Source organism: Callorhinus ursinus, unplaced genomic scaffold, assembly GCF_003265705.2.
Source record: "Callorhinus ursinus isolate GAN/ISIS: 27379988/994484 unplaced genomic scaffold, GSC_fseal_2.0 scaffold10, whole genome shotgun sequence".
Classification (NCBI taxonomy): Eukaryota; Metazoa; Chordata; class Mammalia; order Carnivora; family Otariidae; genus Callorhinus; species Callorhinus ursinus.
In genome coordinates, this window is record NW_027397072.1 from 22,137,858 (window position 1) to 22,165,702 (window position 27,845).

Genomic DNA, 27,845 nt, shown 5'->3' on the forward strand with positions numbered 1-27,845 from the left:
TCTAACTGCCTCTCCAAAGAAGCTGCCTGTCAGCTTCTCGCAGAAGCTTTCCTAGGTATCTGAGCCGCAGTTGGGTTGCTGAAGACAGGAAGCCAGCTGAGAGAAACAACTGAGAAACCTCTCACCCCCGTCCCTTCCCCAGAGGGGGCCGGGGGCTTGGACAGACATTCCTCCACGACTGTCTGCCGACCGCCAGCTCATCAGCTATTTCTCTGAAGGACACTCTTGGGAATTTTGGATCCCTTGCCCCATTCTCACCCTAGTTAGTAATCCATGCATTCTCACTTGTATCCATGCATTAGCTTTCCCATGAATTAAAAAGAATTCTTGAAAATCGCTATTAACTTGCCCATATTTCAGAGAAACGTCTAAGAGTAATGTGTGTTTAACTAAACTTGAGTGTACAGGTCATCAAAACCCCCTTTTTTGGATAGCAAGTGTAAGTCAAAATTGCCTGTAAAAGTATTTTAAAATTAAAGCATTATGGGGGCGCCTGGGTGGCTCAGTCGGGTGATCGTCCTACTCTTGATCTCAGCTCAGGTCTTGATCTCAGAGTCATGAGTTCAAGCCCCGCGCTGGGCTCCCCACTGGGCATGGAGCCTACTTAAAAAAAATTAAGGCATTACAGAAACACACTAAGCAGGAAGTAGAAGTCTTCCATGACCTTGTCCCCCAAAAAGAATCGCTGCTGTTTTGTTGAATATTCCAACATTTTTCTACACACATATTATTTCTTTTAAAAAACGTGGGATCTGACTATTTTTAATATACAGAAAATTGGAAAAGATAGAAACGAGTAATTGAAACATGAAAGCCATTTATAATTCTACCACTCGGATGGTAGTCGCTCAGGCACTGCCCCTCTCCCAAAGCCACCCCAAGGAAACCTACAACCCCAATGCAAAGGTGTGCTGGTTCTGCAAAGCAGCGTTAAGACCCTCTTCTAGTACCCCTTGCCACCAGACCACCAGCCCTAAGACCCCACCCGTTGGAAAACCGGGCGCTGCCATCGCTACTTACTACAGTGATCATATCGTTGCCTTTCCTCCCAGTTTTTAACTAAATTAGAATCCTATCCACTTACAGTTTTTCTAGCAGTCACTTTTAAATCCCAATGCAGGACCCATGTGCAAAGCACTTCCCATTGCAATAGCATTGCGTTTGGTTTTGTCCCTGGTAGCACTATTTCCAAGACACTGACATGTTGGGGGACTTTGTTTTGAGCTCTCCCCTGGAAGACACTTCTCACTGTGCTAGTGGAGAAATGGAAACATAGGGGCAAGGACTTGTTTTAGAGCAAAATAAAACTCTGGCTTAGTTCAACTTACCTACAGGTGTCTAAATGCCCAATATCACTGGCTGAACTGCCTACGTTTGCTGTAACTTCTGGAAAGAAGTAGAAGGGACATCCCTAGGTCCTGAATTCTTCCTTTCCTAGCCTGGGTATCAGCAGCTTAGTACCATTTAGATAGATGTGCTTCAGCTCTGAGACAGGTTGGTAAAACATGTGCCGTGGAAATTCTTTTCCTTCCTTTGGGGAAGGATCCTGGCCCTTCCCCAGTCAGTCAGAATCCCACCTGGGCTATCCTCCCAGTTCATGACATGTTTCACAATATTCTCGTTCTCGATTCTCTTCTGTACATCTCATTTCGTCATGTGCAAACACAGCCAGGGAGAGTTCTGACTGTGGATCTGAGTGGGTGATGTCATTCTCATAGAGGGAACCTGGCAGAAGTAGGCTCTGGAGACCCACTCCACCACCTCAAGTTTGGCCCAGGTCAGTGCCAAGACCACTGAGCAATCAACATAAGCCAGAGCAACCTCCACGAGTGAGAGCAAAAAGGGACTCACAGCTGAGAGTGCAGGTGAGGGCAGGTGGGATCGGTCTGTGGAGCAGCTTCCTAAGGCTGCTACGAGTCTCCATGCACTTAGTGGCTTAGAACGACTCAAGTCTTTTGTACAGTTCTGGAGGTCAGAAGTCCCAAATCAGTGTCAGTGGGCATAGTGGGCTGAATGGTAGCTCCCCGAAAGTCCCACTCCCCAGAACCTATGAATGTTACCTTATATGGTGAAAGAATGAATATTACCTCCTATGACAAAAGGTGTGATTAAGGATCTGGAGAAGAGGAGTTTGTCCTGAATTATCTAGGTGGGCCCTAAATGCAATCACATGTATCCTTTAAGGGGGAGGTGGAAGAGGTTTTGAGAGAGAAGAGAAGGAGATGGTATGACCAGAGGCGGAGATTGGAGTGATGTGGTCACAAGCCAAGGAGTGCCTAGAATCACGAGAAACTAGAAGAGGCAAAAACAGATTTCCCCTAAGAGCCTTCGGAGGGCGGCTTGACACCTTGCTTTTGGACTTCTGGTCTCCAGAACAGTGAGACAGTACATTTCTGTTGTGTTAAGCCACTCAGTTTGGGTAATTTGTTACAGCAGCCATAGGAAACTACTATAGTGGGCTAAAATCAAGGTGCTGGCAAGGCTGTATTCCTTCTGGAGGCTCTAGGAGAAAATTCACTTCCTTGTCTTTTCCAGCTTCTAGAAGCTGCCTGCACTCCTCGGCTAGCAGCCCTGCATCCCTCTGACCTCTGCTGCCATCGTCACGTCTCTCTACCCTTCCCACTCCCCTCTTACAAAGACCCCTGTGATTATATTAGGTCCACCTGTAATCCAAAATAATCTTCGCATCACAAAATCCTTAACTTAATTACATCTGCAAAGCCCTTTTGCCATTTAAGGTAACCTCTTCCCAGGTTCCAGGGATTCAGACATGGACATCTTTGAGGGCCTACCCGCAATCTATATAATCCTAAAGGGTGTGACTGGGAATGGTGGGTCTGTTCACCACATCCCCATGTGTTCAGATTAGATGAACTCATGCAAGTGAGAAAGCATCAAAGGAACACTTCTTTGAGCAGAAGTAGGAAACAGGGAATGCATTACCCCCACAGGTTCTTCTAGGCAGAAATTATAGAAGGGCTGAGGTCAGCTGTGGTAAAAAGAAGGGGTATGGATGTGAGCTAGGCAATGTGAGGTTCTCCCTCTAAGCTTTCAATGTGATGATGTGTGTGTTGGGGGTGGTCTTCTACAGCACTCACCTTTGGGGTTTCTCACAGAGACTAAGCTGAATGGGTCTGTAGGGCATTTCATGCAGCCATCAGTCATAAAGCTGGTGCCTATGGAGACACAGCACCCTGAAGATGAGCCAAAGGATGAGTCACAAGAAGTGTACATGGTACTGGGATTAGAGGTAATGGGGCAAGGTTGTTGTAATGGGAGAGTTACAGGGCACGTGAGAAATATATGGGTCCGTCATACGAGACAGAAGCCTTTCATGCAGGGTGCTTGCTGGTCAGAAGGGAGAGTGAGAAGCGGAAGAGCCGCCATTTGGAACATGTTTCTATCTAGAGGCAAGAATTCAGGAGAGAGCAATCCATAATAGGTACTCTTGAAGGCAGATGGAATGACTTGAGGCGGTTTGAATCTACATCAAGACCGTCAAAAGCAGAGTTTCATTCTGCTTCTGCCTGTCTCTCCAACTCTGAGAAAGAATACTTTCTTCCTCACAAGTAAATAAAACTTCCTACTTGGATAAGAAGGCATTAATTATTAATGTTTATTTTTATATTTACAGATGAAAGGCATGCCAACTTCAAAGAAATAGAGTTGGGACTGGGGAAGAGAATTAATTCTCAGCATTATAATTATCTACTAGAAAACACTTGTGACTATTTTGAAAGTTTTTCATGATTGACTATAATGGTGGAGAATTTTTAAAAGAAATTTGACAACCAATAAAGAGACCAGGGAAGAGTCTCTGAAGACAGAAATGTTTGTGTTCCTAATCACTCCCCAAGCTCATTTCTAGGACAAGGCAGTAGACAGAGGTGTCCTGCATGCTTGCAAACCATGATGAGAAGTTATGGTGAATGCCTCGGAACCTTGCCAAATAATTAATGGCTTAAGTCTGCTTCAGCTCCTCTTTTTATAACACAGAGGTCTGAGACTCCAATTAATGAATTTTGCTTTAAAAAGCAGCAGCCTGTTGGATACATGCTCCAGTTTAGAGCATAAAACTCAAGGATGGGGACACAAAGAACCCATCATCCTGGGGCCTCTCTCTATGGTCAACCCTACTCCCACCTTGTAGGCAGGTGCGCCAGCTGGAGGCCGGGTTCTAATGACCAAGGCCATTGTTACATGGTGTGTCTCTTGGCCCACTGGTCTGAGCAGCCACAGCGATGGGGCACCAGTGTCTTTCATGGGACCAGCATCCTGACTTGATGGAAAGGGAGGCTCCTCCTGGATGGTTCTTTAATATAAGGACTTCCAGTGTCTCAGCATTCAGGGATGCTGTGAGGTAATATCTGTCCCAGTCTCTAGCTCTTTTTTTTAACTTGTATATGTGATCTTCAAGAAGGAACACTGTGTACTTTTAGCTTCTTTTTAAATGTTGGCAAAAGGGACCAATTAGCTAAGTGGGCATTAATAACTGTGACCCTTCACTGAAAATTTTTTCAGCATCCATACAGGAAGTCAGCACATTTCTTTGTATTTGTTTCCGAAGTTGCTTTCCTCCATCACAACATTCTAGAATCCAACCAGAAAGAAGACTGAAGCTTTTGGAGATGAGGGGAAACTTCAGTGTAAAAATTCATGCTTTCCCATGACTCAGCTTAATGCTGGGCAGACCACTGATGGTTCACAGTGACAGAAGCAGGGCTGCCTCAGAGCTGGTAAATGGAAAAATCTTGCATGTGCTCTCTAGAGCACGGTGGTCTCTAGTGTTGTCCTGCCACTGACTCATGAGGAAAGCCTGCGAAAAATGCAGACTTCTGATCCCCAGCCCACATCTGTCTCTGTGAGGGGACGGGCTTAGGAATCTGCATCAGTAATAGACCAGTCAGATGATTCTTGTGCACCGTAAAATTTGAGAACCTCTGCTCTAGAGAGTTTTCCTTTTTGAGGTATGAGGGGGTCCATCTTGGTTCTTAGGGCTTCATTCAAAGCCAAATGTGACCCTGGCACTCCTTGGCAGAAGAATAACCCTGCTCTTCTTTTTCTGTCTCCTCGGACCTAGGGAAAAGCTGTGCCCTAGCTCAGCACCACCATGTACTGTGAAGTCTCAGGTTTATTATTCATTCTTGCCGTGTGCCAGGCAGACAGCTTCACCTCAACTTTTTTTTTATAAACAGCTCTGTAATTGCAGCATCCTTGTCTCCCAAATTGACACAGAAGTGAAGCCTTGAGATGCAACTATCTTTGTCTTTTTCATTGTCTGATGGCATTCTAAAGCTTTTGTTGACACCCTTAGAAGAAAAGCCTATGTGGAATTTCTGATGACTGTTTTGCAGAACATCAAGAAACATCCACTAAGCTCCAGAGCCCCTGGACAGCCCCTGCTTGGTTGTGGTCAAGGAGGGAAAGGACTTTTCTCTGCTATGAGCTGGGTGCTGTGCAGGATACTTTCCATGTATTGCCTCGATTAATGAGAAAAGTGATCCAGAGTCTGCATAATTCAAGGGAAAGGACAATAATATCATGAACAAAATGAGAGGCAGGCTTGAATTCTGTTCTCAGCTTCAGTTTTGACTCAACATGGTAGGAGCCCCCCAGTGCCTCTGTTTATCCTTCTATAAAACAAGGTTATTACCCGTTCCCATTGTCCAATCATGAGGTTAGCGTTGGGAATACTTTGAACTTCTCAAATGAAAGAGGATATAAAACTACAAAGTGAAGAGTTGGTGTAGGAGAGGATGCCCCAAGAATAAGAATGAGATGGCTAAATGAGAGAACAATGTAGGGATGTCAGGATCTTCTACTCTGCTACCATGGGGACTTTCTGGGCCTCCAGTTGCCTTCCTTGCCTTATGAAGCGTGAGATGAATACACACTCAGAAGGAAAGGCAGTCTAGTGTAGTGGGTAAGAGCAAAGACTCAACCTACTGAATCAGAATCTCAAGGTAGGGGATGGGGCAGCTGCAGTTTTAAGAAATTCCCGAGGTGGGGCACCTGGGTGGCTCAGTCATTGAGTGTCTGCCTTCGGCTCAGGTCATGATCTCAGGGTCCTGGAATTGAGCCCCGCATAGCGGCATAGGGATCCCTGCTGAGTGGCAAAAAGCCTGCTTCTCCCTCTCCCACTCCCCCTGCTTGTGTTCCCTCTCTCACTGTGTCTCTCTGTCAAATAAATAAATAAAATCTTAAAAAAGAAAAAGAAAAAGAAAGGAAGGAAGGAAGGAAGGAAAAGAAAGAAAAAAAAGAAAGAAAGAAAGAAAGAAAAGAAAGAAATTCCCAAGGTGATGCTGATGCACACCAAAGTCTGAGGGACAGTATGTCCTCACTAGACCACTGGTGGTCCCCAAAGAGACTATATTTCCACACCTCTCTTACATGCTCAGGCTGTCCACACTCCCTGAACCACCTTTCATCCATCACAGGCATTATCTCTTGGCTTTGCTTACTACTAAATGGACTCCAACTCCTCCATCAAGGCCCAGATCACAAATCACCTTTTGTCCAAAACTTTCCCTAATCTTTTCAAAGAAATTAACTGTTCCTGAATACAAAAGAATATGCAACCATCAAGGAGAATGAGGTGAATCACTATACACTTCATTGAAAGGTAACCATGATATTTTTAGACCAAAAAAAAAAAATCACAATATTTTTATAATATTTGTCTTTAAACAATGGAATAAATATGTATATATGGTTTGAATATGTATATTAAAAGGTCTGAAGAATACATATACCTGTTACCAGGAAACTCTACTTTTTAATTTTATGCCCATCTGTGTTATTTGAATTTCAATACCACTTCTGTAATTTTTCAAATTCAATAACAATTCAAGTAATTACTAAGAGAGTAATTGCTCAATTACCAGGGAAGAACCGATTGATGTTACAGCTCTTGCGTATGAGGTATCATTGTGTGTGTCTCTCCCCACAGTTCAGCTGTGAGCTTCCTGATAGCAGGGGACTCATCTTGTTCATCTGCCTATCACCAGTGCCCAGCACTGTCCCTGACACTCAGTGGGTGCACAGTGCATACTCACTGAATTTAAGAGATCTAAAACAGAGTCTGGGGAGGCTTAGTTGATCAACCCCAGGGACGGTCAGGTCTGCAGCTGAGGCTCAGCCTATCCATCAGTTGGTATGTCTCGTTCTAGTAGAAGGACAACAGCAAAAAGGAAGTGGTAGTGGTCGTTGAGCCAATACTGCCTACAGCCTTGATCATTATAAATATAAAAAGCTTGACAGTGGTGGTAGGAAGAAGAGGACTTTGGAGGTGGTAATTGGCTACAAAAGGTCTGTGGGTCACTGCAATTCACTTTATTAAAAGTCACTGCTCCATAGTTATGATCTGTGTCTGCTTGTTCCAAAGTGACCCCTACTGTTTTTCAAAACAGAATGAAACTCCCCATTCACTCTGTAGAACCTAGAGAGGTAAAAGAAATGGGTTAATTTTTTATACATTGTCCTTAGTATCTCCTTTCTATCTCTATCCCTCCAAAATCCTGCAATCATGAGATTGCTTAAACCATCTCTCTGGGAGGCCCTGGCTACTTCTAGGCATCCACTCCCTGTCTTACATTTCTAGATCAGACTCTCAAACTCTAAATTAGGCCAAATGTAAATAGGTAACAAGTATCTGTATTTTGTCCATTCCACTAAAATTAGTGGGCTTTCCTCCCCTCCTTCCCTCATTGAAATAACTCACTCTCATAAATCATGCTGGACTTTAACCTTGACCTTCTTAGGTCACACTCGTGAGAATTTGTTCCCTGTCTTTCACTAACACCACCATCCCACACACATCCTTTGTGCCAACTTCCTATGAGAAAGTGGATATGAGTAATTGTTTAATCTCAATAGTTTGGGAAATCAGAAACTTATTCCTCCTATAGTTAAGGGAGAAGAATAAATGAGATATGTTTGTATTTATTATATTTACATCTAAAAGCTATAGCAATTCCTTTTTTATAAAAAATGTGATTTTTAAAGTCGTATTGTACTCATTCTCATTGAGTAATGTTCTCAGATAATTTTTTTAAAAAATACTAACCTATTTTATGAGTTGGGGATGGGTTGTTTGAGGGGAAGAGAAGACAGGTCATTCAGCAAACATTAAGCACCTACTTTGCGCCATGCTTTGGAATTAAGAATACAAATATGAGACACTGCCCCTGCCCCTGAGTTCCTGTTAATACATTCTGCTGTAATCACTCAGTGCATTGGGTGTGAGTCCCTGGCTAGTGAGATGGCCAAGTTGAGGACTTGGCCCTCTCGTGAGGGCCAACCTGGTGAGCCCTCTGTTTTCTTCTCTGCCTTCCCAACTCTGTTTGCTGGATTTAGGAGATAGGGCAGTTCTTGCCCTTTATCCTACTACTGTAGGCCCAGCTTGGTCCTGGCCACTGGTCAGGTTTTTAAAGTTCATGTCTGGCAGCAAAGCCAGAACTATAATGGACACCTTGAGACACCTTGAGAACACTCTTCTGAGTAGGAGGTGGGCTTCTCCCAAAAGACAGAGATTTATTGGGAACATTGACTCTAAGGAACACTCCCAGGATACCCCCAGGATTTGGCTGGAGCTCTAATCTTTGTGGGTGGGAGCTGTCCAACATTTCAGCATACTTTTGCATCTGCCCACTTTGAAAGAAATATAACAATGATCTGGCTGTTTGACTGTTTTATTGTGTGCCATGTTCTAAGGGAACTGACACAGTTCAGGATCCAGCCTTTCGGGTACTTTTTTGAAGATTTTATTTTTAAGTTATCTCTACACCCAGCATGGGGCTCAAACTTACACTCCCAAGATCAAGAGCCGCATGCTCCACCAACTGAGCCAGCCAGGCGCCCCTCTCAGGTCTTTAGATCTGGTACTTTAATGATGAGGTCTCCTTAAGGTCACTGAGCCCTAAAAATAAAAAAATAAAATAAAATAAAAAACCTGACTTACTTGCTCAGGCACATTTGTACCAGAAAGTAAATTTAATATAGGAAGGGATATATTTGTTTCCTGTCATGGTGACTTGACAATCAGAAAGGTGATCGAAGCTTGCTTTGTGAACATGAAATCAGAACGAGTAGAATTGGAAAATGTTAAGAAATGATGTATCATCCACACTATGGTCAAGCTTGACTAATTCTCCCCTCTCCACTAGAAAGCATACTGTCCTAGTGGCCAGAATACCAGTGTCAGCTAAACAGTGTTACTTCACTGGACAGTGTTAAAATTGCACTAACATAGTTTCACTCTCCAGCCATCATTTTTTTTCTAGATTCCATAATAACCAACCCTGATGTTTATAATTGCCTTTACAACCAGATCCTACAACATACCATATGACAGTTTTCCAACTTTGTATTTTATTTCTGCATTGATAAAGGTACTGCCTAGTGACATCTAGAGAGACATAGAGAGAGATATTAATCTTTTTACAATATCTCCAAGTCACATTATTCCTCCTGATAGGTATCCTCTCTATAGTATGTAAATACTTGTTAGCAAGGATCAGCAGACATTTTCTGCAAGGGCCAAATAGCAAATATTTTACACTTTGCAAGCCATACAGTCTCAGTCAAAATTACTTAACTCTGCTGTTGTAATATGAAAGCAGCCATAGATAATAATAGGTGAATGTGCATGGCTGTGTTCCAGTGAAACTTTCCTTACAAAGAAAGAGGGGCTCAGACTCGTAATTGCTGACCTCTGCTTATTAGTCATAATCACAGAGAGGGCTCTTTCTTGTCCTTCCCTGACTTGCTGTGGTCCTCTTTTGTCATAAATATTAATATGATGCTTAGTCTTCAAACGTGATTTTCACTCTTCCCTAAAAGGACCAGGAATCCTTAGAGAAATGGCTTCTTTCAGACCAAGGCAGGGAAAGTACAAATTGAGCCTGGAACATCTTATTCCACCAGAAAGTAAGGAGTTTCAAGAATGATGAGAATGTGTCAAAAAGACATGGGACGGGTCTCCCAATGGCCAAGACCAGGACAATGTGAGCATCAAAACAAATGATAGTAATATATTATAACCCATTGAATAAAATAATCTGAGTTTATACTGATCAAAAGAGATAAATGAAAAAATTAATGGGGTAGGAAGGGAAAGCTCTTCCTTAATGATAGGGTTATGAGAAAAAAGTGTTTCTCAAACAGGTTGGAGAGCAACCACTTGGGAAGCTTTCCCACAAACCTCCATCTTTTTTTAGAGGGGTGTGTGTGTGTGTGTGTGTGTGTGTGTGTGTGTGTGTGTGTGTGTGTTAGAAAAGCTCCCCTGGAGACACTGTTGGGCCTTTCCAGGTTGGGGACCACTGATATGTGATATGTGTTGGACCTTGAGCTTGCTTGGCCCAATCATGCCTGCTTCTCACCTCTATTCCTTCTGTTATCCTTATCAGTGTGTTTGGTCCTCTTGGAACCTGGAAGGTCCAAAAGAAGGAGCTTTTGCCTCTAGGGTGCTTGGGCAGCCATAGGAAACAGATGAGACATTAAAAGACAGGAGTTTCCTTAACTAGCAGAGACTGCCCCCTCCAGTGTTTCCTTTTTAGGATCTTAAAAGGAGTAGCAAAATACTGGGAGGAAAAGTACCTAATGAAGAATTAATTCTTACTTTGCAGGGAATTTTCAGGAGATAAAAGATAAGCCTTTTAACAGACAAATTAAAGTCAAGTTGCAAAGTGAGCATTTAAGACATTTTTATTCTATTTTGAACAAGTATAGATATGTGGGACCAAAGATCTATAATACGTGATATGTGATCCCTGACTTCGAGGCATGTATCTATTTGGGAATATGTTAGGGAAAAATTAAATGGCAATATAAAGGATTGGTAATTTAAATATTAAAATGCAGCAGACTACATATATACTTAATCACCAAATGAGCTATGTAAACTCATAAAATTCACTAAATATAGAGGAGTAAGGGATTGCCAAGGGCTAGGGAGGGCAAAGAAAAGAGTAATAGAATCAGCATCTAATGGAAGAGACCTGAAGAGGTCACCTAAAAATAAAAGCTCACCTAGCTCAGCCTTCAGGCTGGTTCTTGACGCTACTAGAACATCCCCACGGGGTGTCACCCAGCTTAAAAACTTGCCATGATGGGACCTCACCCCTTCCTGGGATAGGCTTGCTGCCTTTAGCCCTGCTGGGAAAGTTCTTCAATGGATCAAAATCTGTCTTTCTGTACCTTCAACACTTGGATTACAGTTTTACCCCCTTGTGACCACAGAGAAGAAGTCTAATCCTTACTCTTCCATTCATAGCCCTCCAAGTAATTAAAGATGGTTCTCGGGTCACACTGTTTTTCTTCCATCTCTAGATTAAACCCCCAGTTCTCCAGCAGATCCTCACAGGACCTAGTAGGAGTATATTCACTACATTCACCATTATAGTCACTTTGTTATTCTAAAGGCATGCTACCCATGAACTGAATTCACTATTCCAAGGGGAATATTGTCACCTTCCTCATCCTAGAAGGACTTTTTTTTTTTTTAAGATTTTATTTATTTGACAGAGGGAGACACAGCGAGAGAGGGGACACAAGTAGGGGGAGTGGGAGAGGGAGAAGCAGGCTCCCCACTGAGCAAGGAGCCCGATGGGGGGCTCAATCCCAGGACCCTGGGATCACGACCTGAGCCGAAGGCAGATGCTTAACGACCGAGCCACCCAGATGCCCCTAGAAGGACTTTATAGTCAGTTATCTGGCTTCAAACCAGTTCTAACCAGCTGTGTTACTTTGGGCAAGTTACTTAAACTGTCTGAGCCACAGTTCTGTTCTGCTAATATCTGAGAACATAGCATGTGCTGGGCACCATACTAGACATTAAGGATGCAAAGACTTAATGCCAGCCCTCGGGAAGCTCATAGAGAAGTAGAAGAAATAAATATGGTAAGTACTGTCTGCACTAGATGTATGCCCACACAGTATTACAGAAATACCTAGAAGGCCAACCTAACCCAGACCAGTAGAAGGAGGTAGGAATCAGGGAAAACCTTTTAGGTAAAGTGACACTTGAGATGAATCTTGAGATTAGGTGGGCATTTTCCAGGTGAAGATCAGTGGCAAGAAAGTGCAGGCATTTCCAAAGAAAACAGTATGAACAAAAAGCTCCCAAGTTTGACTCCACTGGTATGGTGTCTTATAACTGGAACATGCAGTGGGAGGGGGGAGAGGTGATGGGAGGTGAGGCTGGAAAGGCAGGCAGGTGCCAGGCACAAGGAGTTTAATGAGGGGCAATGGGAAGACATTGAACCAGGGGTTGCTTTAATGGTAGTGTGCAAAGAAATAGACATAAAGCGTGTAAAATGGGGCTAATGAGACCTCCCCAAATTGTGAAGGGCAGATGAGATCAATAAAATGCACAAGAAGGGCAGGTGCATGCCAGGGGCTCAGTCAGTGGTAGCCCCTTCCCCAGCCTCTGTCAGCTCCATCACAAAGATAACTATGTCAAGCTCCTATCTGTCTAAAAGCCTTCTGTACTTTGCATACTCCGTTGCAAACCCTTATGTCTTCTGCCACATCTCTTCCTTCCATTTGGTTTTTAAGATCCAAGTGCAGAACCTCATATGTATTTCTTTTGAGTGGTTTAGCCTCTTGCCATGGCCGGTCACAGCAGTTTGGGATCCTGACTCCATCAGCCAGTACTCCTGGAAGTGGTGGGGTAGGAGTTCCACCTTAAAAGGAGGGCATTCAGGAGCAAGTCCGGGCAGGGAGGGAGTCAATATTAGGAAGACTAGAAGAAGGAGAACAACAATCCAAAGCTGGGGGCTTAAAGGATGGAGAAGTCAAAGAAAAGAATGGGGGTGGTGTGGAGTGAAATTATGAATACCAGGCCAAGATGTTTGGTGTTTATCCTATAGGATCTGCATAGATATAAGGACCACTGGAGCTTGGGGCGGGGGGGTGGTGTCAGATTAAAGCAGCACAGTGAGAGGCAACAGAGTTGAAAGGAGACTAAGAGGAGGAATACTGTTCGGTCACAGAATGACAACAATCTGGACCAGGACGAGGTCAGTGAGAATGGAAGGGAACGACTTGGATGAGAAAAATCAATGATTTGACAACTTGGCCAAAGCAGGAGAGGCAGGATTGGGTCCCAACGTCATGCACTTTAAATACAGCATTCCACAGATCCTCGCAGACTTTTTTTTAAAAGCATTTTCATGGATAATACAGATTTAAAATATAATTTAGTTCTAATATTTTACTGTTAAAACGTTTGTTTCCACATTATCATTATTAATGTTCCCATTCCCCAATATTTTTAAACTGCAGTTTGGAGAAAAAATTCATTTTTCAGGGGTGCCTGGGTGGCTCAGTCAGTTAAGCATCTGACTCTTGATCTTGCTCAGGTCGTGATCTCAGGGTAATGAGATCCAGCCCTGCGTCAGGCTCTGCGCTGGGCGTGGAGCCTGCTTAAGATTCTCTCTCCCTCTGCCCCTCCCCCCACCCCTCTCCCTCTCAAAAAATTTGTTTTTCCAACCTACTAATCTTTCTGCCAATTCTCAGTTATTGGTTCATAAATATAAAGGTTCCACAAGACCTTAATTTTTAGGATGCAAATAACACATTTCCACTCCTTTATACGGATGGCTGATTTTACACATAAGTATGTGTGTCTGCATCAGTATTGTGCTTTATCCTTCGCCGGTGTCAGGCAAACATTCACCAGGAGTGTACTGTGAGTCGGGTATTATGAAAGGTTCTTGAGAGTCGAAAGGCATGGTGGCTGCTCAGGGAGCTCACTGCTTGGGCAAGGGCAAGAGGCCCGTGAACAGGTAAACAGTGCAGGGTCATGTGGAATGTGACCGAAGTACAGGTCCAGGGCCGTGGAGGCCCATCATGCCCCTGGTATGCCATGGCCAGAGGAGGCAGGAGGAGGAATGGAAAAAGAAAGGAGAAGAGTGAAAGATTTTAAAACAGGGAGGAAGAGCAAAGTATAAATACGAAGTACAAAGGAAAATACCTTACCCTTTGTTATAGTTTGTAACGGATGAAGACTTCCAGGTAGGTTATCTCATTTGATTCTGCCAAGAAGCTTATGAGAAAGCACAAAATGAGCGATGGAGGGGAAGAGATGGGAAGCGAGGCCCACAGTGGAGAGGAGAGAGGAGCTGGGAAGAGCTTGGAGCCCCTTGTGGCCAGGAGGCCATCCCTGGAGGCTGCGCCCCACTGCTGGGGCCAGACCTTTTAAAAACCAGACAAACTAGCAAGGAAGGGCTTGAACCACTTCAAAGAAGTCTGAACCACCCAGACAAAGAGCCACAGAAGCCTTTAAGTGGTTCTTTTGGCAACTATTGTCAAGAGCTTCTTTTTTTTTTCCCCTAAAGATTTTATTTATTTATTTGACAGAGAACACAAGCAGGGGGAGCTGCAGGGAGAGGGAGAAGCAGGCTCCCACTGAGCAGAGAGCCTGACTCAGGGCTCCATCTCAGGACCCCCTGGGGGCGCCTGGGTGGCTCAGTTGGTTAAGTGTCTGCCTTCAGCTCAGGTCATGATCCCAGGGTCCTGGGGTCGAGCCCGGCATCGGGCTCCGTGCTCCACAGGAAGCCTGCTTCTCCCTCTCCCACTCCCCCTGCTTATATTCCCTCTCTTGCTGTCTCTCTCTCTGTCAAATAAATAAAATCTAAAAAAAAAGAGCTTCTTGCTGGCTGACCACAGCTTTCTTCCGTACTTCTCTCCCTGTTTTTAAAAAATATTTTTAATTGAGGTTTTTCTTGTCACAAAAGTTATACATGTTCATTGTAAAAAATTTAGAAAGTCCAGATAAACCTGAAAAAGAAAATAAAAATCCCCTATGACCCTACCGTCAGGTAGAACCACGCTTATATTTTAGAACACGTATCCTCACATTATTCTTCTATGCCTGGTATATTTCTGCTCCATAATACCTTCCCTTCACTTGATATATTGTAAATGTCCTTCCATGTCTTTATCAGTTGGAATTGTGTTTTGATACAAGTAAACTCGAAGGGTAACTGGCAGTTAGTCGACAGCAAACCCCAATCCAAACTAACAGTGGTTTAAACAAATAATAGGGGCATTTTTCTCACACGATGGGAGTATGCAAGTAGGAGGTACAGGCTGGTAGAACAGCTCAAGGATGTCTTCAAGGACAGTCTGGCCCCTTAGCCAGTTGGGTCGTTACCTCACGTCTCAAGGTGGCTCCAAGCTTGTACTTCATTTTTCTGACCTCTCTGGTGGGGACCAGCAAGGGAGAGGTTGCGCACAGTGGGTGCTGAGTCGGCCAGCAGCACCGGCATCATTACTAGTCTCTACAGAGGCGCTCTGTTAAGCAGCTACATGGTTTAGATATCCTGTGATTTCTTGATCTGTTCATTATTGTCGATCATTTCAGTTCCCAGTTTTTCACTATTATAAATATGCTTATATCTAAAGCTTTACACATACCCATAATTACTGCTTTAGTACAAAATTCCTAGAAGATAAATAAGGTCAAAGAATATACAAAGTATAAAGGCTTTTAATATCTTTTTTTTTTTAAACAAATTGCACTCCAGAAAGACTGCTAAATGATACTCTCACCACCCATGTCTAAAAGAGTACATTTCCCTGGACTCTCAACAACAGGTTTTTGTTTGTTTGTTCATCATTAAGCTATTATCCTATGACCATTTAAGTGTGGACTTAACTGACCAGATTATGAAGTGCCCAGCAGCCCGTGGGGACCCCAAGGGGGGACCGCAAGAGCTTCAGCCAGCCCTCCACCCTTCTCCATTGCTGCCTGGACATGTGAGTTTGTGGGGCATCCTGTGGCCCCAGGCAGCCGGTGTGGGTCCTCATCTTGACAAGCATTGCAGGGACTCGTGAGGTCTCTGATGAGCATGTACCTCACTCTGCCACCATGAAGTCATCCTCTGTTCCCATCTTAGTCCTAATTCAACACCATCCTGGCTTATTTGGAATTGAGGTGCACCTGGTATCTGGCCTCTTTTGAAACCGCCCTCCCATACCCTCACACATCACTCTTACCTGATGTACCCCAAGCAGGGTAGCCTCACCAGCCCACTTCATAATCTGTAAGAGAGAGAAGGCTGAAAAAACAGTATCTGTAGATTCAGGGGCTATTTTCATCATATTAAGCTGCTTTTGGGACATGCCACAATTTCCCGGGGAGGTGATAGAAGGAGTAAATTATCCCTAGACGTCACTACCCTTTGAAATGGTTATTAACTATCAGCAGTTGGCCACTATGTACAGTCCTACTCATTAAACAAGGAGCCATCCATGGATGAGAGAATTCCTCTGGCCCAGTCATCTCTCTGTACAGAGTATGTGCTTCCGTATTCATGTGTGTAGGCATATATTCACATGTGAACAAATGAGTGAATGATGAATCCAAGCAAGCCTTGTGCTTAGTGTAGGGATATAGGCCAAATCTCAGCACCATACCATGACCCCTCTAAAATTAAAAAAAAAAGGAAATTCCAGAATTCTGGTTCCAGGAAGGAAATGATAAGAATTCTATTTTGGTGGTCCCTTCATGACCTTACCCTGACCTCCAGAGAGGTGACACCTAAAACATGAGAAGCGCTATCTGAAGGAACCCAAATTCTCTGTGAGCTTTCCTTATAGGGCACGGTTTGGAGCGACTGTCAGTTATTACCACCACGAGGAAAAAGAAAGGAAGAGAAACTAAAATTTATGAAGCACCTACTACAAATCCAGCTAAAGCCAGGATCATGATAGTCTGGCCAGTCACTGCTGCCAAAAGCCCAGCTCGGGGCCCTCTACCCGGGCCCCTCGCTATTCCCAACTGTGGAATGCTGCCTCATAAGATGCCCACAAGATAGATCCCACTCACAACTTACTGTGTTTAACGGTATAATAGTCTCCAATCTCCTCTCCCTACCGAATTACATTCTTCCTGGCTCAATGTCAAAGACTTAAAAATTCTGTCAGAATTACGTTACCAACCTCTCACCAATAGCTATAACTATAAATGTCCTGTGTGAGTGACCCACTTAGGTTAGCCCTAACCTTCGTGACAGTCCAGCAACATAGCTACTTAAAAATCATTCATAAAGTTGAACATTTTTCCTATTTCATGCTTGCTAGCCATTTGTACTTCTTCCCTGAATTGTCTGTTCAGAGCATCTGTGTTTTGGGTGCCCACGAGCCAATCACATAGTGAGTGATGTCAAGAGGCATTTCTGTTTCACAAGAAGAAACCAAGGCCTAGAGAGGCCACCTTTGCCCAGAAGATCATGGGAGGCAGGGCTGGAGCTGGGTTCTTTAGAGTCTTTTTTGGAGTACCATGCTGCCTGACTACATGGCTAAACATGCCAATATATTCCTTAGGAAATACACCATAAGGCTGCCTATTTTGGAGGTGCAGTTAAAGTGTGCACTTAATTCTCTATTTCTCGTACTTTCAGCAGAATCTTGGGAAACCGTAAGTCATTTTCCCTTTCTTAACCTCTTTCCCCAAAACACTAGGCAAAAATATGAGGGGCACATATCTTGGGTAATGTCTAGCTTTCTCTTGGTTCCCTGGTGATGTGCATTTTCTCCATTGTTACCAAACTTCTACTTTTTCCAAATCAAAATACATTTTAGCATAAGTGCAGTGTAGCAACAGTATTTTTTTTCATTTTATAATTTTCTTAAGTGAATCTTCAAAACCTTCCTATAAGGACATTTTCTAGTATCTCATGCTCAAAATAAATTCCATGGAATATCAGGCATTTACCAAAAAAGTAACTATGCCTGGGGCCAATATAAATCCATTTCAGGATCCTAGGCCTTCAGTAAAGGTGTGAATATTGAGAATTTACGATCAGAATTTCCAGATGTTTTTTAGACCACATGGATGACTTGTGGGTTCCTCAAACTCTACAGCCCAAACAGTTCACAGACGAATACATTTAAACGGGCAGTAAACATAGAAATGTTCTTCACTAGTAATCAAAGCAGTGTTTTTTAAAAGAACAAAAAAGTTTTTTATTAAATCAACACATTTTTTAAAAGATTTATTTATTTATTTATTTATTTATTTATTTATTTATTTATTTATTTTATTTGACAGAAAGAGAGAGAGCGAGAGCAGGAACACAAGCAGGGGGAGTGGGAGAGGGAGAAACAGGCTTCCCGCCGAGCAGGGAGCCCGATGCGGGGCTCGATCCCAGGACCCTGGGATCATGACCTGAGCCGAAGGCAGATGCTTCACCGACTGAGCCACCCAGGTACCCCTAAATGAACACATTTTTCTAAAAATACTGACATTCCATGTTGGTGAGAGTGTGTTGAAATGAGCTCTGAAACTTCTGGAGGAAAAATAAAAGGTACCATCTTTTTGGAAAGCTGTTAGGCTTTAAAATATGCCATGCCTTTTGCCATAGTAATTCCCTCCCCACAGGGTGATATTACATTTAGACAAAACTCAAATGTTCAAAGATATTAATTCTAGCACTATCTCAATATCAAAAATGTCCAACTACTGAAGATTGATTTAATTAAACTTGAAATATTATGCCCCATTAAATACATTTCCTAATACCCTTACATATTCTTCATATTCTTCACAGTGTCCATGTATGATACTAAGTGAGCTCCTGGTTCCCCCCCCCCATCCTCAGACCTGCTCCTCCCATGCTTTCCTCCATCCTTCACACGCTATGGCAAGAAACGGGGGTGGCAGGGGGTCGTCCTGGGCCTCTCTCTCTCTCTCTCTCTCTCTCTCTCTCTCGCATCCCACAGCGTGGCCTGCAGCAGAGTCTGTCAGTTCCACCTTCGGTACGATTTGCCCTACTTTCCAGGCCTCTTGTAAAGCATGAACTGAAAAGGCTTGAGGAGAAAAGAAAGCAACCCTGAGTGCCCTTGAGTGGCTAGGGTTTGGGTTCTTAAATGGAGGCCCAGTTTTTCTCCTTCTTGAATGATCTAACAATCTTTTTCCTAGAACAGAAGCCATTGGGCCAAAATCACCTCACTGAAAACATGACATCTGGAAGCAGGATAGCAGGACTCAAAGTATTAGCACCATGAACAGAAAAATATGTGAGGGAGAAAGTAATAGGATTTCACTGGTGCTAAGCCTACTTACTGAGAAATGTGTATTTTCAGTGAGCTACAAATACTGTATACCATATGACGGACCATCAGATGTAAAGGAGACCCTAGAACCAAGTGTGCAGAAGCGTCTACTAGCCTAGCTGCTGGGCTGTTGCCCTTAGGACAGGTGAGTAGGCTTTGCTACAGGAGAAGAGACAGTGCACTAGACTGTTGATGTCTGATGATTCCCATGAGGTTGAGTCATAACACCAAAGGTTTGTCCAGACCTCACATGTACAAATAGATAGAGAGGTTTATGATAATTAGGTAAGCCCAGAGTGGGAAGATGTGAAAGGGCTAATTTAATTCACAAAAGACCTCTTCATGTTTAGATTCCTAAGGAAGAGGTCTGCATACTGAGGACTTGGTTAACTTATAAGTGTGATGATTTAGAAATGTTCAAAGTTGTGAATGGCCTACAGTCTGCCGAGAGTATAGGATTTACCTCCTTGGGATAAATCATGTCCTGGACAATGAACTTTACTTTGACCACATTATAACTTCTCTTTGAAAACACTGAAAGAATACAGTAGATCACTGGAATCGGTCTTAGAGTACGTCTCTTTAGAGCACAACCCAAGGTCATCCACATGAAGAATCAGGCAGAAATTTAAGGTCCTTGAGGTTGTTGTTGAGGTCTTGTGAAAAGTAGGTGAGGCCTCAGGAAATCTTTAGAGCATAGCAGTCCAGATATTTTGTTGATTTTCCTAGAAGAAAGCAAATAAATGTTGACTCTTTGGATCTAAAGGAACACTAAGAAAGCGGAACATATATCTGCAACTGTAAAATATGCAACCTTGGGAGGCACTAGAGATAAAAGAGTATTTGGTTCTGGGGACACCCGGGTGGCTCAGTCGGTTAAGCATCCCACTGTTGATTTCGGCTCAGGTCATGATCTCAGTGTCCTGGAATTGAGCCCTGCATCAGGCTCTGCACTCAGCGTGGCGTCTGCTTGTCCCTCTCCCTCTGCTCCTCCCCGCCCCACGCTCTCTCTCCCTCTCTCAAATAAATAAATAAAATAAATCTTAAAAAAAAAGAGGGGTGCCTGGGTGGCACAGTCGGTTAAGCATTCAACTCTTGATTTTGGCTCAGGTCTGGGATCGAGCCCCATATTGGGCTCTGCACTTGGCGTGGAGTCTACTTGAGATTCTCTCTCTCTCTCTCTGCCCCTCCTGCTTGTGCTGTCTCTCTCTCTAAAATAAATAAAATATTTTAAAAATAAGAAAAAAATTTTAAAAAGAGTATTTAGTTCTGGTCAGAGAATGACTATTCTGTTTATGGCCCCAAGGTCCTGAGTATACCTATATCCCCATCCACTGGGTTTTTTGACTGAAGGGCAAGGGTGTTACAAGGACTGTTCAAGGTATGATAAGTCCTTTCTCTAGTATGCTTTTGACTATTTTAGTCCTTCTTTAGTTTTAAGAGGGTATTGTGCAAGTTTGGGTAGAAATTTAGATAGGCCATTCTGAATCTTAATGGATTCAGCCCCAATAATCCTGCAAAAAATGGAATGTTTGAAACTTTGTCCCCTTTTTGTTCTAAAGCACTTCTCAATTTTCATATCGAAGGCTCCCCAGGTTGACTGCTATAATTCTAAATTATCCATGATAAAATTGTGCCATAATAAGATAAGTTCACAAATTTGGGTTATAGAGTGAATGCATGTAAGAAGCAAGAATCTGGCCTGCGGGGGCAGACTTAGGTTTAGATTGAACAAACCCATAATTTGGGGAACGACTGTCAGTCCCCAAAGAGTTGCTGTGCACCTGTGTTTCAGCCTCTCCCCTGAACCTAATGCCCAGGCCTCCCAACTACAAACTTCAACTAGCTTTGTAGTTCCAGAGGACAGAAAAACATGGAGGGCGCCTGGGTGGCTCAGTTGGTTAAGCGACTGCCTTCGGCTCAGGTCATGATCCCGGAGTCCTGGGATCGAGTCCCGCATCGGGCTCCCAGCTCGGCGGGGAGCCTGCTTCTCCCTCTGTCCTTCTCCCCTCTCATGCTGTTTCTCTCTCTCTCTCTCTCTCTCTCAAATAAATAAATAAAATCTTAAAAAAAAAAAAGAAAGAAAAACAGGGAGAGATCTCTCCCAGAGCCAGACCTTCATGGACAAAGCAAGAGAAGACTGAGGAAAGTTCTCATAGGATTTTTTGTAATCACCAAAAATTGGAAACACCCAGATATCCTTCAGTGGGTGAATGGATAAACTCTGGTATAGTCGTATATGCACCATTGTTTTGGGAATACTACTCAGCAACAAAAAAGGATTCTTAATCTATGCAACAACTTGATAGAACCAAAGGCATTATGCTAAGTGAGAGAAAAGCTAATCTCAAAAGGTTACTATATAATTCAATTTAAATAGCATTCTCAAAGTTACAAAATTACAGCAATGGAAAACAGATCTGGGCTTGCCAGGGGTTAGAGTTGGGGACAAGGCGCGGTTGTAGAGGGGCCGCAGAGGGGAGTTTCCTTGAGGTTATAGAACAATTCTGCATCCTAGTAGGGTGGTGATTATATGAATCCACACATGTGATAAAATTTCATAGACTGTACACCAAAAACAAAGTGCATGTAAAAACTGATTAAATCCAAATAATGTCTGTAGCTTAGTTAATGTACCAATGTCAACTTCTTGGCCTTCACAATTGTTATGTAAGATGTTATTGGGGAAGCTGGATGAGGGTACATGGGAATTCTTTGTCCTATTTTGCAATTGTGAGTCTAAAATTATTTCAAAATAAAGAATTTCCAAAAATTTGGAGGGCACTGATTTCTGCAAAGCAGCACTTGGGAATTTCTTCAATTTTTACTAGAAAAGATAATATAAAATAAAGCCTCAAGAATTATAAATTTAATGCAGCTTCTAATCACTGTAACTTCATTTGCTGTAATTTTGATTTGGAAATTATGCTCAGTTTCTTAACTCTAGTATTGTTATAAATATTTTTGTATTATTATAAATATATTGTATCCAGGAAGAAAAAAAAAATCCCTTGATGAGTTTCCGCCAGGATGAAATACCCCCTAACCTCTTTAGAGAGCTCCTGGTGTGTGGCTTCTGTATACCTTTTTAACCTCATCTCCTGCTCCCAGCATGCATTCTGGGGTGAACTATTTGTAATCCTCTCCCTCTTCCCAGTCCATTCTTCTCTCCTCTTAATGCTCTGTTTGATGACCTTCTCCTTCAAGACCCACATCAAACTATGCTTCCTCTACAAAGCTGTCCCTGGCCCACGAAGCAGGGTTGCTCCAACAGTATGCCTTCCTGCCTGTGGGGTTGTAGCATAATGTGCAGCCCTTTGGTTATTTGTTCACTGGCCTAGCTCTGACCCTGGTCCATGAACACCTCGAGGGCCCTGACCAGGTCCCATTCCTTCCTATAGACCCTGCATCTGGCTCAGTGCCTAGAATATACACTCCATAAATGGCGATAAGCACGTGAGTGAATCAGAGGCTCTGGGAAGTCCTTAGCAATAAATTTTGTGCATTCCACCCTGCCTTAATAGAGTACTTTTCAACAAGATTTTCAACAAAACTAAAGATCAAAAGTGGTTCTGATTAACTACGGTTAAACACAATAGCAAATGAATACTTAAAGTATTTTCCAAACGTTCAACTTAGTTAAGACTTTATTATATTTAAAATTTTTCCCATTCTTTCTCTTCATTCATGACACAGTGTTGTAAGAAGCTTTAGAAAGCCCATGAGGTTGCACTTGGGAGTCTCCTTGGACAGATACGATCTAGAACTTAAGAACAGGATACGGATTCTGAAGGGGAAGGGTGGGAGGTCGAAGATGAACAGCACAAGCCTACATTAAATCTTGTATATGGCTTCCAGCTTTTACTAAAAGCAGCATGGTGTCCCCACCTTGCAGGCAAGTCGCTTGCTACTCCACCTGCCATGGCCGCAGACACAAACACCCTGGATGACAAACTCCTGACTTCCCCGCTCAGCATCCTCTTGGGCAAATGATCTAGGACTCCATAACTGTCTTCAGGTCTAGCTTCTGTCTCCAGCCTCCAGCAAGATGACTCAGACTTTCATCATTACTTCTTGCACAAGCTAATGACCATTTCTCCCTCAGAGGTCTGGTAACTTCATTAAGCAGGGCAGATAACCTCCTCCTTAAAACCAGTCCCTCCCTTGGCTCCTGACACATCACCTACCTCTCCTATCTCCTCTCTTAATCACATCCCCTAAGATTCCTCTAAGATACAATCACTGGTCTTTGGCTCATTTTAAAAAATAAAAGTAACAGCAAACTTCTTTCCCATGTCTCTAATTTCCCATTTTCTCTTCACTGCTTTCTGATATCCTGTCATCTTTAAAGGCCCAAGTGAGGTGCCACCTTCTCCCAGAAATCATCTAACTGAGCCCACACTCGTCCTTTGCACTCTCTTGGAGCACTTAAAAGCCAAGTGTACTTTCACTGTTAAGCACTTCATATGTTCTGGCTTGTGGGATCCCTTATGGTTTTATGAATTACTCTTATTTCTTCAAACAAAGGCTCCTTAAGGACAAGATCCATGTCTTAAAATGATCCCGTGTCCTCATGGTGCCTCACAAAGTGTTTAGTACCTTATGTCAGTGGTCAGTAAATACTTGGTGATTGAGATTAAGACAACATTGCAGCGGCACCTGGGTGGCTCAGATGGTTAAGCATCTGCCTTCGGCTCAGGTCATGATCCCAGGGTCCTGGGATTGAGTCCCGCATCGGGCTCCCTGCTCCTTGGGAGCCTGCTTCTCCTTCTGCTTCTCTCTCTTTCTCTCTCCCTCTGTCTCTCATGAATTTAAAAAAAAAAAAAAAAAAGACAACATTGCGGTAGCTTAGAAAAAGAAACCCAAAGAAGAAAACCTTTGAAATTTCTTTTCCCTTCTCCTAACGCTCAGGGGCCGAAATCAGAGCAAGTCATCACACACTGGAGCTGTGCAAGATCAAATAGCTTTTCCTGCCACAGTGCAGTGGTGTAGTAAGAGCATAGGGTTTAGGTGGGTTCATGCTGTAGTCTTACCAGTGGTTGATCTTGAGCTTGAGCAAGTCACTTGAACACAGAGCCTTCATTTCCTCATATTCAAAATTGAGATAATTACTAAGGCTTTTTGGAGATGAAGGCTATAAACCTTAAAAGTGTCTTTGTGGTGGGAATTTCAGGAACCATTGGTAGACCAGGGGAGAAGATACTTGAAAGTAGGCAGGTCTTCGGTTACCCCTTCAGTGTATATCCCCACTGAGGGAGGCCCACTGTCTCCTGCAGGGCAGGCAGCTAGAGTCTCAGGGACCTGAAGAATGACAGTCTGCATGAGAAGACAGAAAACCAAACACTGAAACTTGTCGAGTTTGTTCTAGACATCACCAGGGTATTCCTTCTGGTGGCAAGGCTAGAGGATTAAATGAGCAGTCTGTCAAAAAGGCAAGGAAACAAAGCCGGAAAATTCTGAGAAGGATTGGCTGTGGGGCAGAGGAGGGCCGAGCTTGGGATCAAGGCAAAGTAGGCTAACAACCGGTCAGATCCACTTGTTCCAGAGGGAGGGAGAACATGCCACTTGGCCCAATGACAATGGCAAGCCACACAGTCTAAAGAAACACTGTTTTAAAGGAAGGTACAGTGACATGGCTTTTTTGTGCCCCCTGAGACACAGACCCGCTTTGAAGCATGAAGGATCATTAAGGAGACATCAGGCATACTGGGGCCACAGAAACAAATGTTCTCTCCTCAACACATCACGGCAGCCGCTGAAGCCCTGCTCCCTGTCTATCCTCAGGCTAGCCACCCATGGGCCAACAGCTCGCCGGCCCCTCCAGAGCAGGCCAGCAAGAAGGGGGCTGACCAGCAGCTACGGGGCGTACGGCAGCATTACCCAGACTAGCCTGGGAATGCCTCTTGAAGAGCTGAGATTATTGTTCAGCAGGACAGGTCCAGGACCCTGGTAGCTGGGACCTCAGCGGGGTTCAGGACCTTAAAGAACAGCCACATGACCTAAAATTGTTGTGAGAACAGAATCCTGGAGAAGCTCCAGTCCCTACCTGAACCAACACCATCCAGATCCCTGGCCTGGATCTGCTGGAGTGGGCACGTGCTGGTTCCCCACCGGCCCTGGAACTATTCCACATGCCCCCTCTCTACCTTTGACTAATTCAGCTTTGAGAGGCTGAGCCTGCCCGTGAGTCCGGTCCTTGCCCCACCGTGAGAAGAAGGTGATTGGCTGGGCCTGCCAGGGCTTTGTGACCCGCCGGGGGGCCCCTCCAGCCCCACAAAACCCTTTATGCCTGCCTGCACATATTGCCTCCATGCAACCCCAGAATAACCTGGATGTGTGACCCAAGGGCAAAAGGGGTAGCGATTTTGCAGATTTTCCAAACAGGTGACTTCAGCCCCCCTGGGCCTGGGCAGGAAGGGTTAGCCCAGTGACAATGGGCATAGCCCTACATCAGGAGCGGGAAACATTTTGGCAGACTCCTCAGAGTCATCCTCTGATCCCACAGCGCCTGTTCCAGTTCTCCTGGCCGGTAGGGTTGCATCTACAAAGCCCAATAGTTGGGAAAATCTGGAGTTGGGGAGGGATTGGGGTCAGAGGCCCAGCTTCAGAAAGCCCAGATGGCTGTCCCCAGGCAGAAAGGGCAGAGTTCTGTAGTCTGTCTCCCTCCTGGACTGGCCTTCCATGGGCTCGGAGACCTGAAGCTGGATATGTATTGGGCACCTGCCTTCTCAAACAAGGGCCCTTGGATTCTCACTGTCTGCCCCAGTGACATTGATAACACTTACTGAAAATGTACTATGTGCTAGGCTCTGCTCAGTGCTCGGTATATGTGGTTCACTTAATCCTCATAAAGGCTCTGTGAAGTGGGAACTGCCCCCTTCTTATATATGAGGAAACTGAGGCCCAAAGCCAAACTGCTAGGAAATGTTAGAGCCAGGATTTGAATCCAAGTGATCTGCCTAGAGATCAGTATTCTTAAAGCGACACCTTTCTGGAGCCTGCTGAAGGCCTGCCCAGTACCCACTGCAGAACTGAAGGACCTGGTCTTTCCTAGCTGTGCTAGACAGAGGGTAGAGTCCTGGGAACTGCAGGGAGTTCTCCTAGGGACCAAAGAACTGGGGACCCCTGAATTCTCTTCAAGACGCATTTGTGGAAGATGGATCCCCACTGAAGACTTGAAAACAAAAAGCCAAAATCAGATTTAGGCTCGTGATGCCGTTATTAAATATCGCAATGTGAGCTTTCAGAGTTATACAGACTTATTGATGATTTAGGAATATAAATACCTAGAGCTAATGTCGTCCTAGGTATCTGGGAAGGAATTGGATGGTTTCTAGAAACTCTTCTGACCATGGGAGATTGCGATTTAGTCTTGACCGCTTCCAAGGCCTTAGACCACTGAATGGCCAGCAGCTTCACGTCTCCTGATGAGAGCTATAACCGCCTTTCCCACCGCCAGTAAATGCACCCTGAACCTTATGGTCCTAGCATAGGAAATGATTTAGCAAAATCACCAGATTAAACCTCCTCAACTTGTCTTTCCCATGACTCCAGACCTGGTAGCCGGAGTCAAGGTCCTGAAGAACAGGCTTTTCCCAAGGCCACATTCTCAGTCTGATCCTAGAATGGGGTTTCCAGCTGACTCAGCCGGTGACACACCACAACCCAGTCAGGGGCCGTTTCCCTTGATAGTCACCATGTGCCAAAGATGATGGTAGAAACAAAGGAACAGGGAAGACCTGCTATGTTAGCTTTTGGAACAGAGCCTGACCCCTGGTGTGGTTGCCTACCATTCTCTCAGAAGAGGGAAAGCAACCCTTGGTAACAGGTGTGTTAACTTAAAGAGTTTTCTCAGACCGTTTCTCTGCAGTAATTGGAGACAATTGGACCACACAGAGCCAGATGATTGGGTAAACGCTTTATATATCTTTGCCCCCAGAATCCGGTCCAGTTCAAGTCTAGGTCTGAGTTAACACCCAATACAAAAAGTCATCAGAAGTGGGACCAGTTGATGAGTTTAATGTGTAGCTTTGAGGCATAGGGAGGTTGGTGTAGTTCAGTCCACAATCTTAGACCCAATGTTCCAGGCCACTCCAGCTGGTCCAGTTCTTAGAGGACATCCGGGGCAGAACAAAGCACTCCATCGACCACCCCTGTGCCCTGATACCACGAGCTTTTGACAGAACCAGGATTCCTCTTTGGGGGACCAGATCAAAGTTGGGGCTTTCTTTTTCTAAATTGAGCTAGGGAGAGGAGGATTTGGGGATGGGGGAAAATGTTTAGAGGAGGCTTTGCTCAGGACCTGGGTGCCACCTGCTGGCCATAATTTAGTTGTATTTACAGGGCCAAATCTAGGAAAGGAAAATGAAATCCTGCCCTCCCTATCAGGATGAGAGATAAGGGAACTAGGAGGCTGTTTCTTTGTGACCTTCTAGCAAGTGTGACAGAAAATCTTTGCAGAGACCCCTGGGTGCCTTAGGTGAGTCCTCCTGAGCTAAAATGGACCCCCCCCCCCCGGGACCAAGGCAGAGAGTAGCCAGTCCTGAGTGGGGCTAATGGCTCTGTTCTTAGTATCAGCCTCCCACCCCACTCCACCCTGCCCCCACCCACTTTCCCAAAAGCCCCGTAGGAGGTAACAACATGATTGTTGGCCCTGAAATGAGACATTTTTTTTTCCAACTTCCTTCTTACATGCCCTGTTGCCACTTTGGGGACCCTGGATTCAGACTGATGAAAGGTGTGGAAAATGCCCTCCCATCATAAGGCACAGACAGAACTGGGAA

The 27,845-nt window shown here is 44.2% G+C and overlaps 1 protein-coding gene and 1 long non-coding RNA gene across 6 annotated transcripts in view; one reads left to right on the plus strand and one right to left on the minus strand.

Moving 5' to 3' along the window:
• MAPRE3 (microtubule associated protein RP/EB family member 3) overlaps positions 1 to 27,845 on the plus strand; it is a 53,619-nt gene that overhangs the window by 16,330 nt on the left and 9,444 nt on the right. The window contains exon 1 of one of the 4 annotated variants that reach the window (XM_025867890.2): positions 25,331 to 25,446. The exons of 2 other annotated variants lie outside the window; for them this stretch is intronic. The gene's annotated coding sequence lies outside the window, so the exon portion shown is untranslated. Of the gene's footprint in view, positions 1 to 25,330; positions 25,592 to 27,845 lie in introns of those variants that run through there. One more of the 4 variants, XM_025867888.2, reaches the window with a different exon arrangement.
• LOC112820849 (uncharacterized) lies at positions 7,316 to 25,260 on the minus strand. Of its 2 annotated transcripts, XR_003207271.2 has the most exons (6): positions 25,109 to 25,260; positions 24,096 to 24,378; positions 19,526 to 19,787; positions 16,003 to 16,047; positions 8,808 to 8,917; positions 7,316 to 7,438 (listed from the first exon to the last, which is right to left on the minus strand). It is a non-coding gene; the product is annotated as an uncharacterized lncRNA (long non-coding RNA). The 2 variants fall into 2 exon arrangements; XR_012379652.1 differs by lacking the exons at positions 7,316 to 7,438; positions 8,808 to 8,917; positions 16,003 to 16,047 and adding an exon at positions 18,735 to 18,816 and having other exon boundaries at positions 25,109 to 25,259.